General features: G+C 43.0%; 1 protein-coding gene across 1 annotated transcript in view; it reads left to right on the forward strand.

Annotated features, from left to right (window-relative positions):
* LOC140504140 (calmodulin-binding transcription activator 1-like) overlaps positions 1–12376 on the forward strand; it is a 1000289-nt gene that overhangs the window by 255006 nt on the left and 732907 nt on the right. The gene's annotated exons all lie outside the window — the stretch shown is intronic.

Consider the following 12376-nt stretch of genomic DNA (forward strand, 5'->3'; position numbering starts at 1 on the left):
GAGAGATAGAAGCAGAGACACACAGAGAGACACACAGAGAGAAACAGACACACAGACAGAGAGGCAGAGAGATAGAGACAGAGATAGGGAAGCAGGGAAGGAAGAAGGAAGAGAGAGAGAGAGAGAGAGAGAGAGAGAGAGAGAGAGAGAGAGAGAGACACAGAGAGAGAGACACACACAGAGAGAGAGAGACACACACAGAGAGAGAGAGAGACAGAGAGACAGAGAGACAGAGACAGAGACAGAGACAGAGACAGACAGACAGACAGACAGAGACAGAGACTCAGACCTATGCTTTACCTTGGGCTCCTCATCTATAAAATGAGGGGGATGAACTAGGTGACATCTAAGGGGCTCTTCCAGCCAGAGATTTGTGATTTTCTTAGCTCTTTCCTTGCTCCTGCTTGTACCATCATTGTGTGTGGTCTTGTTTTTCCTACAAGCAGTCTGTGCCCTGTCTCTTTCCCCCTGGTGTCTAGCTCAGTGCCTCACCTGTAAGAGGGGCCAAGTAGATTCTTGCTGCATTGAATTGCCTTTTGTGGATGCCCCAGGGGTTCTCAGGAAGGTTGCCCCTTCAGAGCACTGGTCCCTTTCCTTTCCTACTCTAGACACATACTTGCCTTTCATGATGACTTTATTATTCAACATTTCATATTCCTGGCTTTGGCTCTGGGAATCTGCCATATTTAAATGTAATGAAGCCCTTGTTGATTAAAGGGAAGGCTTTTCAGTGACAGAAAGGAAAGAATGGGGAAGGGAGGATAAGAGAAAGTCAGAAATGAATCAGAATTTTGGAGCTGAAAGGGACCTCAGAATATATCAATTTCAACTGATACCTCAGTCAATCAATCATTCAATCAACAAGTATTTATTAAGTCCCTACTATGTGTCTGGCATTATGTTAAGCACTGAAGGTACAGAGAAAGGCCAAAAAGAGACCCAAAATAAAAAGCAAAGAACCAGTCCTTGCTCCCAAGGATCTCATAGTTCTTCCTGCATGTCAGTTTTTTTCCCCAATTTTATATCATCTGTATATTTGATAATGATAGCTAGCATTTCTATTGTACTTTTCAAGCTTACAAAATACTTCACATACATGAACAACAACCCTTTGAGGTAGGTGCTATTATTATCCTTATTTTACAGGTGGGGAAGCTGAGGCTGAGACAAGGTTAATGATTTGCCATGGCAGAATTTGAATTCAGGTCTTCCAGACTCCCAATTGTAGTGCTTCATCCACGAAACTATGTGGCTACTCATTTCCCTCCCTGTCGAGCAAGACTTCACCTTGTATTTTTCCTCTTGCGTACCAGTCTTGGAATCTCCAAGGCCCTTTCCTGGGGCTCCTCACCATATTCCCAGGTCGCTTGTGGCTCTGCCGCCACTTTGCTCAGACCTGAATTCTCCCTATCCCTTGATACCCCTCCCTTCCCCAGCAGGTTTGTTTTTTTCCCCTTCTGTTTGACCCCACTCTCCTTTCTTTGACTTCCTGGCCTGCCCACTCTTTGTGAGAGAGCCTCTCTCCCCCTATCTCTCACCATCTGGAACAGTCTTCCTGTATCTCTCTGCCTCATCAACCCTCCATCTGTAGAAAAGGTCATTCCACTGATTCTGTTATTAATCCCTGCGGTATTTTCTGGAGTTGACTGTTTTGTGCTGGAGAATTTAAAAAAAAAAAAGACTACCAGTTGTTCAGGTCAGAACTTGGATGAAGGCAGCAGATCTCCATGTTAGGGATGAGGTCTATGGCTACCTTTCTGGGGATGGTCCCTATGCCAGAGTCGGAGCCAAAACATTTCCTGGATTTCCCTACACAGGTGGGAAACAGACAGGCAAAGAGATGTCTTTGCATGTTACTGAGGCACATTTAAACAAAGCAGGGGGTACTGGATCTTTCCTCTGAGATGGCTGAGTTTCCTCCTTCCAATTCAGGCTGGGCCCCCCTATTCTCAGGGACCCATCACTGCGCTTTGCACTCAGTAAGTGTTCATACTGTATCCTGTATCCTACTACCAGCTTCTGTGACTAAGGTTAGTGATACAAACCACTGCCAGGGCAAAGGGTTTGAAGTGTGCTAAATCCACCTTTTCAGGTGGTGAGGAGAGACCCAGCACTCTACTTCTCTGTAGAAAAGTTCATCTACGTCTGTACAAATGAAGGGGTTAAACTAGAACTAGACCTGTTTTAGAGCTATAATCTCATTAGTTCATTTCTCTGGTCTTGTTTCTTCATCTGTTAAAGGAAGAACTAAACGATCAATATAAGTTACTTTTTGTCTCTAAAGCTGTGATCCCATGGCCATGCTAAGTGCTGCTAGGGAAGCTCCTGCCCAGAGAGGGAAGGAGAGAAGCTGGTGTATTGCTAAGGCCAGGAGGCTGCTGCAAGGGTTGGGAGAGAGAAGAGGAAGGCTAGCTATAGGTTTGCCCATCTGTGATACGGCTGCTGGAAAAAGACCTTCTCTTAACTAATTATTCTTGTTAACTAGGTGCTAAGCCCAGTTTTTTCAAGCTGCTAAAGGACTTCAAGTAATGCACATGTTCTCTAAATTTTGCTACTCTGGTTCAAAAGCCTGTTTACACCACCCTCTTTATGCCTCTCTCTAGTTATGCAATAGCTGGGGTAGATGAGTCTGACAATTACAGCCTTACTGCTAGGATGATTCTATTCTGTATGTTCCTGTTAGAAACTTTTTTCCCCTGCATTGAGGAATTGCTTCCACGGCTCAGTGCTCATCCCAGCATTCATTTTACCTTATGTAACCCTGAACAAAGTGGCTTGTACATAGAAGGCATTTAATAAATGGTGACTTGTATCTAATTCACCCCTCATCAATATTTGCCTGCCTACTGTGTATAGGGTAGAACTGCAGAGGAAAGAGATCCTGTCCTGGATAGAGTTGATAATCCTATTAATTGGGGGTAGAATGGGGCAAAACATAGACTCTCAGAATTGGAAGGGACTACACTCTTCCCAACCCTGAATGGGAAACCCTTTCATATTGTTGTTCGTCTTTCGTTTTCAAAGAGGACCAACGACATTGCCAGGTGGCGTCTTAACTTGCATGTGAATTGGATTTAAGTGAGGCAGAGTTGAACTCAGAAAGTGAGTCAGCCTTACTCTCTCTTCCTGAGTCATCAGAATCCAGAGGCAGTGGTTATCTGGCTTTTGTTTGAAGATGTCTGGTGAGAAGGAACCCCTTATCTCCCAAGATAACCCATTCTTCCCAGGGATGGTTCTAATTATACAGAAGATCTTCGGCGACTCAAGTCTAAATTTTCCTCTTTATAACTCCCATCATTGTTCTGGTTCTGCCTTCTGGGGCCAGGCAGAACAAAGCTAATCCTTCTTCACTGTGACAGACCTCCAAAAACCTGGAGATAGCTAAGGCTCTTCTTTTGTTCTCCAGGATAAATATCCCCAGTTCTTTCAAAAGCCTCTCACAGGACATGATGCCAAGACTCACCATAGTCCTTGTTGTCCTCTCCTGGATGGTCTCTAGTTTATTCACGTCCTCTTTAATAGCCCAGTCCCAGAACTGAACCCGGTGCTCCAGAGATGAGCTCAATAGGACAGAGTCCAGCGCTAGAACGACCTGTCCCTTGGACCTCTATTGACACAGTCTATGAGAGCATTACCTTTATTTGCAGCTAAACCTTAGGTTGTATGATGAGGTAGTATGATATAGAAAATGAGACTTGGAATCAGATCCTGCCTCTGATCCATCCTGGCTGTGTGATCTCTGGGCAAGTTATTGAGCCTCCCAGAGTTCCAGGCAACTCTCCAAGACTTTAAGTTGAAGAGAAGGGACTGACTTACCTTGATGGAGGGAGTTTCCTATACTAATGAAATCACAGATCTGATCTCTATTCTAAACAGACCAGAAGTTCTCCAGCCACATGGCTCTCGTCCCCTTCAAAGCAGTCACCTTGGGGGGCTATCTATACCTTTGTTGCTGAGGTACTACAGTGGCTCAAGGCTTATCAGAAATTCCTTTTCTCAGAGTTGTTTTCAGAGATTGTGTGACTGCCTCTTGACTATCCTCAATGTTGGCAAATCTCCAACCTTGGAGGGTGGATTTGGTTTGGGGAAGCAGCCAAAATTTTTTCTTGAGCCAAGTTTGCTGACTCATGGTGGGGATGGAAGGGGGCTGGGTGTGGTAAAAATAAAATAAAATAAAATTGAGCCTAAAATTACTAGGATTGCTTTTCTTAGGTTGCTTGGGAACTGACTCTTAAGGCAGTTTTCCAAGAAGAGGACCAGAATGATTGGAGCAATAGCAGAACTGATGAAATAAGCAGATGGCTTCCCATGATGCCTCTGATGAAAGTCAGCACTTGGGTTACCTTGGGAAGAGATAGTAATCAACTAATCAATAAGCATTGATTAAGTACTTCCATTGTGTCAGAGGCGAGGGAGACCAGGACAAAAATGATACAGCCCCTGGCCTCAAGGAACTTAGTCATCAAGAGGGACTTAATATACAAAATAAATATTGTCTTTTTCTTTGTCGTGAAAAAGGCACTAGCAACTGGGAAGATCTGGACAGACTTTATGTAGAATGAAGATTTTTAACCTGGGGTTCACAGATTCCCCAAGAGGGTCCATGGATAGATATCAGGGGTCTGTGAACTTGGATGGGAAAAATAACCTCATTTTCATTTTCCCCAACCTCGAACTGAATCGAGTATTTCCTTCAATTATTTAAAGGCACTATTCTGAGATGGGGTCCATAACTTTCGGTACTCTTCCAGAGAGGTCCATGGAACAAAAAAAGGTGAAGGTATTTACCCTGATATAAAAGATGGCACTTAAGCTGAGTCTGGAGGAAGAGGTGAGGTGAGAAAATATTCTGGGCAAAGGCTCAAAGACAGATGAGAGAATGTTGTTAGAGAGAGTTGTTGGAGAGGAATAGTGGGAAGGCCAGTTTGACTGACCACCAAAATAAGGAATGATAAAGTTGTGAAAGACTTTAGATGCTTCATAGAGGAGTTTATAGTTGAACCTCAAGGCAATTGATGGCCATTGAGTAGGGGAGTGACATGGGCAGAAGAATCCCTTTGCCATCTGTGTGGAGGGAGAATGGCAGAAATGGGCTCTGGATCCCCAAAGTTTTGGGGTATATCCATGGGAAGGTAGAAGTGAAAGCTCATGGGAAAGGAAGTTGGACAATTCGAAAGATTAGTGCTCAGGTGGAATGTAGGCTTCAGTACACCAGCCACAGGAAACTTGTGATACTGAGTGTTGTGTTTTGGGAATAATAACTCTCATTTCTGTTAAAGTGTTGGTTTTTTTGTATTTTTTAAATGAACATGCATTTATCTTTGCACCCTTCTACTTCCCACCCAATTTAAAAGAAAATGGAAGAAAAAGAAAACCCCAGTAACAAAAATGTAGTCAAGCAGAACAAATGTCCTAAAATGTCTGTCATTTTGCATTTTGAGTCCTACACCTCTTTGTCAGGAAGTGGGCAAGAGAGTTCATCTGTGGTCCCCTGGGATCCAGCTTTAAGGTGTGCAGAGTATACATGATCTCATTTGCTTTTCGCAACAACCCTGTGAGGTAAGTACTATTATCTCCCCTTTACAGATGAGGAAACTGAGACTCATAGGAAATGGAACTCACCCTGGGTCACACATATAGTAAATGCTCGAGGCAGGAATTGAACCCAAATCTTTTTTTAAATTTTCCCCAAAATTTATTAATGTATTTGTTTTCAGTTTTCAACAATCACTTCCATAAGTCTTAGATTTTCTCCCCCTCCCTTCCCACTCCCTCCCCAAGATGACATGCAATTGTATATGGATTCTACATATGCATTCCTATTAAACACATTTTCAGATTAGTCATATTGCATAAAAGAATTAAAACGAATAGGAAAAACCATGAGAAAACCAAAACATAGCAAAGGAGAAAATAGTCTGCTTCATTCTGTGTTCCGACTCCATAGTTCTTTCTCTGGATGTCTGGATGTGGATGGCATTTTGCATCATGAGTCCTTTGGGAATGTTTTAGGTCCTCGAATTGCTGTGGAGGACTGTCTATCAAAAACAGTCTTTGCACACTGTGGCTATTACGGTGTGTATAATGTTCTCCTGGTTCTGTTCGCTTCACTCAGCATCAGTTTGTATAAATCTTTCCAGGTTTTTCTGAAGTCCTCCTGTTCGCCATTTCTTATAGCACAATAGTATTCCATTACATTCACATACCACAACTTGTTCAGCCATTTCCCAGTTGATGGGCATCCCCTCTATTTCCAGTTCTTGGCCACCACAAAAAGAACTGCTGTCAATATTTTTGTATTTTGGGTCCTTTCTCCATTTTTATGATCTCTTTGGAATACAGCCTTAGAAGCAGCATTGCTGGGTCAAAGGGCCTGCGCATTTTTATAACTCTTGGGGCAGAGTTCTTAACCTCAATCTTTCTGACTATGATGCTCTAGCATCATCACAGTCTACTCTAGATTATTGTTCAGTGCCAGATGCCACACTTTAGAAAGGACATGGATAGCTTCCGGAGTGTTCAGGGCAGGGAGATCAGGATGATGAAGGATCCTGGCTCCATCCCCTGTTTGGACCAGTTGGAGGAGCTGGGGGTGTACATCTGGGGCCAGAAGACTCAAGGAGAGATGCCAGAGTTAACTTCAAGTATTTCCTGTCATGTGTAAGTGAGATTAGGTTTATTCTATCTGTAAGCTGGCTTTTGACCATCAGTTTCTTTTGCTGGATCATGACCCTTGTCCAATCCAAGGGCTTGTTGGACCCAATTCGAACCAGCTCCCAAGAACTGATGGTTAAATTTCAGAGGTGAGCATTTGCTCCTCAGAAATACGCCAGTTTTATAAATCAGGACTTGATTTATTGTTCTGGTGATTGTCTAGACTCAAAATGATGGAGAAAATAATAATACAGATTAAATTTAGGCATGTATCATGCATGCTTTTGTTAGAAAAGCCAGAAATTAAACATTTTCCAGCACAAGGCTGGTCTATCCCTATTTTTGGGTGTATCCCGGGGCTCCATCCTGGGCCCTCTTCTCTCTTCTTGCTACCTTCTCTGTTGTCTCTTCATGGCCCCTTGTGGGGATTTCTTGGCGGAGTGGTTTGCCATTTCCTTCTCCAGTTTGTTTCACAGATGAGGAAATTGGGGCAAACAGAGGTGAAGTGACTCGTCCAGGGTCACACTTACTGTGTCTGAGACCAGATTTGAACTCATGAAGATGAGCCTTCCTGACTCCAAGCCTGGAGCTCTGTGGACTATGGTGCCGCCTGTATGCCATTAGGGACCATTTTATAGATCCTGAAGCTGGGGTTCAAATATTACAGATGAAGAAAAGAAGACCCAGGAAGTGATTCAGGCTAGAATAACTGATCTAGAGCTAGTTGGATTCACACAATTTTTAATAGATGAGGAAACTGAGACTGAGAAAAGTTACTGAGTTTATTGAACATTGAAAGTAGGATTTGAACCCAGGTCCTTGATGCCATATTTTTTTCCCCTCTCTATGTGGTAGAGAATAGCCTCTAAAAAGGGATCATAGAATTCGAGGGTTATCTAGTGCAATTGCCTCATTTCTATAGAGAAAAGGGGACCCAGAGAAATAACTTGCTTAAGATCTTATGTATGGGAAACATCTGAGCTCAGATTTGAATCCAGTTATCTTGATTCTACATATAGTGAGGGTTCTTTGCAGCACAGCACAGCACAGCACAGCACACCGCACCACACCACACTACACCACACCACCATCCTGGGTCAGCACTTGCTTGTATTAGGACTGACTTCATGCATAGATATTCACCAATGTGGTAGGCTTTGGGGGTACTGGATGATTTATGCAAAGAAGTTAAATACAAGTTAGCTAGGTAGGAGGGCACTGGCAGTTGGGGAGATGATGAATAGTTCATATAGAAGGTGATGCTTAAGCTTCGTTTTGAAGAAAGAAGAGGCAAAGATCAGAAGGGAGTGCATTCCAATCATCAGGGATAGCCAATGCAAAGGTATGGAGATGGGAGATGGAATATATCATATGTGAAAAACAGAGAAATCCAGTTAGTCTGGACTAAAGTAATGCACAGGAAAATAGATTGGGGCTAGGTAGTGAAGGGCTTTAAAATCTAAACAGAAGACTGCATATTTTATCCTAGAGGCAATAGAGAATTAGAATTAGAAAATGAGAATTTGCTTGTGGAGCTCTTTACATAACCCTTGCCAGGGAAGCTGGTGGGAAGAAATGACTATGTCTCCTCTGACTCAACCCTTCTCCCTCTATCTAGGAATCTTAAAATCATCTGTGAGACCCCAGGTAAGAGTTCCACCTTCTCTAGTTGAGTCATTTTTTCTAAATGACTAAGCTGTAGGGTATTTGTCCATCTGCCATGGTAGAGGGAGGTTCCTCACTGGGAATTCTCCACGTTAGTAAAATCGCAGAGCTGGGCCAAATGAAAAGAATGATAAAAGAAAAATAACAAGAATTCACATCGCTATGTTTATGGCTTATAGACCTCTTTGCTCCCAACAGCCTTGTAGGGTACACAAGTGATATCCTCCTCATACCTTTTGTGGGTCATGGACCCCTTTGGCAGTCTAGTGAAGCTCCTGGGATCTCTTCTCAGAATCATGTTTTAAATGATTAAAGGGAATTTAGATTTCAGTTAGAGGTTAATAGGGAAAAAAGTAACTTATTTCCCATCCAAGTTCTGAAATCTATCAAGTCACCCCTCCCCAGGTTAAGAACCCTTGGTTTAAATATTTAATAAATATTTGTTGAAATGAATTGAATCAAGTCTTTACTTTTCAGGAAATGTGTAGAAAGGTTTATAGACCAGAAAAATGATTAGGTAGGGGACCTGCCTCCGTGTCTCACAGCTCATAAGTAATGGGTCAGGTGGGCAGCAGCTGGGGATGACCCAGCTTTCCCAGCCTGAGAGAGGAGCCAAGCCCAGATGTGGCCCAGTGGCTGCTTGAAGGAAGATGGCGCCCACCTCTCAACCTCTCCCTAACCCCCCCCTCCACCTTTGACTCTTTGGAACCTTGTAGCAAAAGGAGGGGTTTCTCCTTCAGGTACTGGGTGCACAGCTGCTGACCAGGTAGTTTGATCCTTCCAGGTGTAAGAGACTCCCAGGCTTTCCTCAGCTGACCTGTATTGGCCCAATTACCTTCACATCTGTCTGAACCTGCTGTTAGGTTGCCATTTCAACAGACTTGGCTGATTCTTTTTTAGAGGCAGAAGCTAGAATCAAAAGTACCTTTTATTTTGGGGGCAGGGAGGGGAGGGGGTGTGTAAGAACAGTTTCTAAAGTGACCAGTCCTATTTTAATCCACACGAGTGCATATTAAGGGTTTTCAGCCTGACTACTTAGAAAATGTGGCTGGAAATACAACTGTTCCTCGTTGACGAAACTCACCCTTTGTCATGGCACCTGCAGCATCTTTTTGCTACCACATTTATGTATCATGGAAAAGCAAAACAAAATCCATTAAGAGATTTCCCTACATTTGATCGGAGGAAGTTTCCATCAGGACGGCTTCATTTGTTGGTCTTTAGTGTATTTCCTTCCCGAGAAATGAATATTGCCTTGTCTCCTTGAGAACAAATTGATTTCAAGTGGAAAGGAGAAAAATAGATCCTTTTTTTCTTTCCTTTTTTCCCCCCAAGGCAAAGTTTATCTCATAGGTAAAAAAAATCCAGAATAATTGAACGAAGGAGATAATTTCCCCCACTGTATTGTTTCAAGAACTCCCACTAGAATGTGGGGAGCCTGGCTCACAGTGCCTGCTAATGATAAATGACAGCCAGAACAGACCATCACATTGAGATGTTTAGTTCCCACTGCTAGGAGATGTCACATTAATTTTTCTTCAGATTTACATTAGATTATTAATAAACTAGCAGTATTGGGATGTGACGATGAGGACCTACAGAAATGCCCTGCCCTCCCCCTGTCTGTCTTCTGGGCTTTTTGCTGAGCATGGGGGGGGGGGGGATGTTTCAGGACTAGGACCCCTCATGGCTTTGGGTGAGTTTCTTGGAGATGGGGAGTGCCCGGTGATTCTGCCAACAATGAGTGTGGCAGAAGTGAGATCCTGGAGGTTCCTTCTTCTTTCCAATGGGTGTGTTATTCAGTTGGTTTCCTGTTCCTTTCATCCTGGAGGGGAAAATGCATTTGATCCTCACTCACTTTCCTGGCCTTTTGGGCCTTTATTTTCTTCCCTGGAAAATGTAATCTGTAAACTAGACAGAAGGGGAAAGGGAGAGGAGACAGAGCTAGGGAATGGCAGAGTAAGGAAGGGAAGTGAGATTAGGATTTTATTTTTGGTGAAACACTCTAAGGCATAGTTTTCTCATCTACAAAAGGGGGAAAGTATACCTGAATAGTGGAGACCAGGCCACAAATTCTACCTGAGGTATCCCCCCACCTCTCCCTGCATTAACTTCAATGCAAAAATGTATTCAATGTAGCTTACTGTGGGAAAGGTGCCATGTTATGTGCTAAATAAAAGATAATAAACTGCCATTCCTGCCTTCAAGTTGCTTATACTCTGGTTGTTTCTGGTATTGTGCTAGGGGCTGGGGATTCGAAGTCAAAAATAAAACAGATTCTCACCATATGGGGGCTATAGAGGGATGGTGGTTGTTAGAGATATACTGAATACAAACTAATTTCTGAGGTGGTATAAAAAGCACCAAAGAAGTATAGTGTATAGTGTACTAAACTGGGAGCCAGGAAGACCTCGGTTCAAATCCTACCTATGACACTTACTAGCTGGTTAAGTTATATAATCTCTTCATTCCTCAGTTTCTTCATCTGTAAAATGAGGTGATTGGACTTAACGGCCTCTAGGGTCCATATCTAGGTGGCACAGTGGACAGAGCACTGGAGTTGGGGTCAGGAAGACTCATCTTCCTGAGTTCAAATCTGGCTTCAGATACTTACTAGCTGTGTGACCCTGAGTAAGTCATGTCACTCTGTTTGCCTCACTTTCCTCATCTGTAAAATGAGCTGGAGAAGGAAATGGCAAACCACTCCAGTATTTCTGCCAAGAAAACTCCAAAAGGGGTCAGGAATAGTCAGACATGACTGAAATGACTGAACAACAACAAAAGTTCCCTACCAGTTCTAAATCTATGATCTTATAGACTAATGAAATTAAAAATCTAAGCCTTGTGTTTTTATTTGAGCTAAACCCTAATGAAGAGCTAAGGATTTCAAAAGGAGAACCTTTCCGGCAGGAAGGACAGCCAATGCCAGGTCCCTTCCCCCATTAGTTCCTTCTGGGATTACCATTTTGGGGACAGGCCCAGGCCAATCATGCTTCATTCCCCTTCTGGATGTAATTCTGACTCTCTGGACTTCAGCACCATGACCCCTCTTGTGTACCCCTTCCCCATTTCTGCTTCTTTTTATGTGTTTTCTTTTCCTGATAGAATATAAATTCCTTGAGGTCAGGAACCATTTTCCTTTTTGCTTGTATCCTCAATACTTTGGACAGTTCCTGACATGTTCTAAAATAAATGCTTGTTGCCCTCCTGGTCAATGCAAGGGAGATAGAATGTTGTGTTTGGAGCATTGCTGGTAGGCTTATGGCCATACTGCTCAAACTAGCAAACTGAATGAAGAGTTCTTGAAAATGTTTTCTTTTTAGCTACCATCCATTGGCTAGTCAATGGCCCCTAACAATAATTTTATGTTTAAGACTAAGAAGAGTGATCTGGCACCTGCAATTTGTAATCACCAGTAAGTACAGCCTAGTTTCTGCCTTTTGATACTTGAAGTTTGTTTGTGAAGAGGTGCAAATTTCCCATCCCTTTCCATTCATTATATCAACATTTTAAGGAATCTTGTGTAATTGTGACATTTATGGGAGACGCCTTTTTGGAGCTGAGCCATTAAAAAGGCATTTTGCTCTAACGAAGCAAGACCATTTTTTCCACGGAGAGGTAGCACCCAGCACCTGCTAGGTGCCAGGAGATGGGATGCAGTTTTTGATGATGGGCCCTTCCACTGCAGACTTCAATTTTTCTTTCAAACACTCAGTTCTGCAGTGGTCCCTAGTTCCCTTCACAAAGTCACAGAATTCTCGAATTAGAAGGATCCTCCAAGATTCAACAGATTCAAAACATAACATGGGCATCAGCTTTTTCAAAAGACCTTTGCTGATCCTGTCCTCAGGAATTTCTCTCCTCCACCCCTGTGTCTGTCTGTCTCAGTCTCTATCTCTTTCTCTCTCCTTTGTTTCTGTCTGTCTCTCTGTCTCTTACTTTTTCTTTCTCCCTTCCCTCCACCTACCCCCTTCTCTCCTCCACTTCTCTCTCCCCATCTGTTTCTGTCTCTCATACATGAGCTTATTTCTATATGTGTTGTGTCCAAAACAATGTA

Source organism: Notamacropus eugenii, chromosome 5 (assembly GCF_028372415.1).
Source record: "Notamacropus eugenii isolate mMacEug1 chromosome 5, mMacEug1.pri_v2, whole genome shotgun sequence".
Lineage (NCBI taxonomy): Eukaryota > Metazoa > Chordata > Mammalia > Diprotodontia > Macropodidae > Notamacropus > Notamacropus eugenii.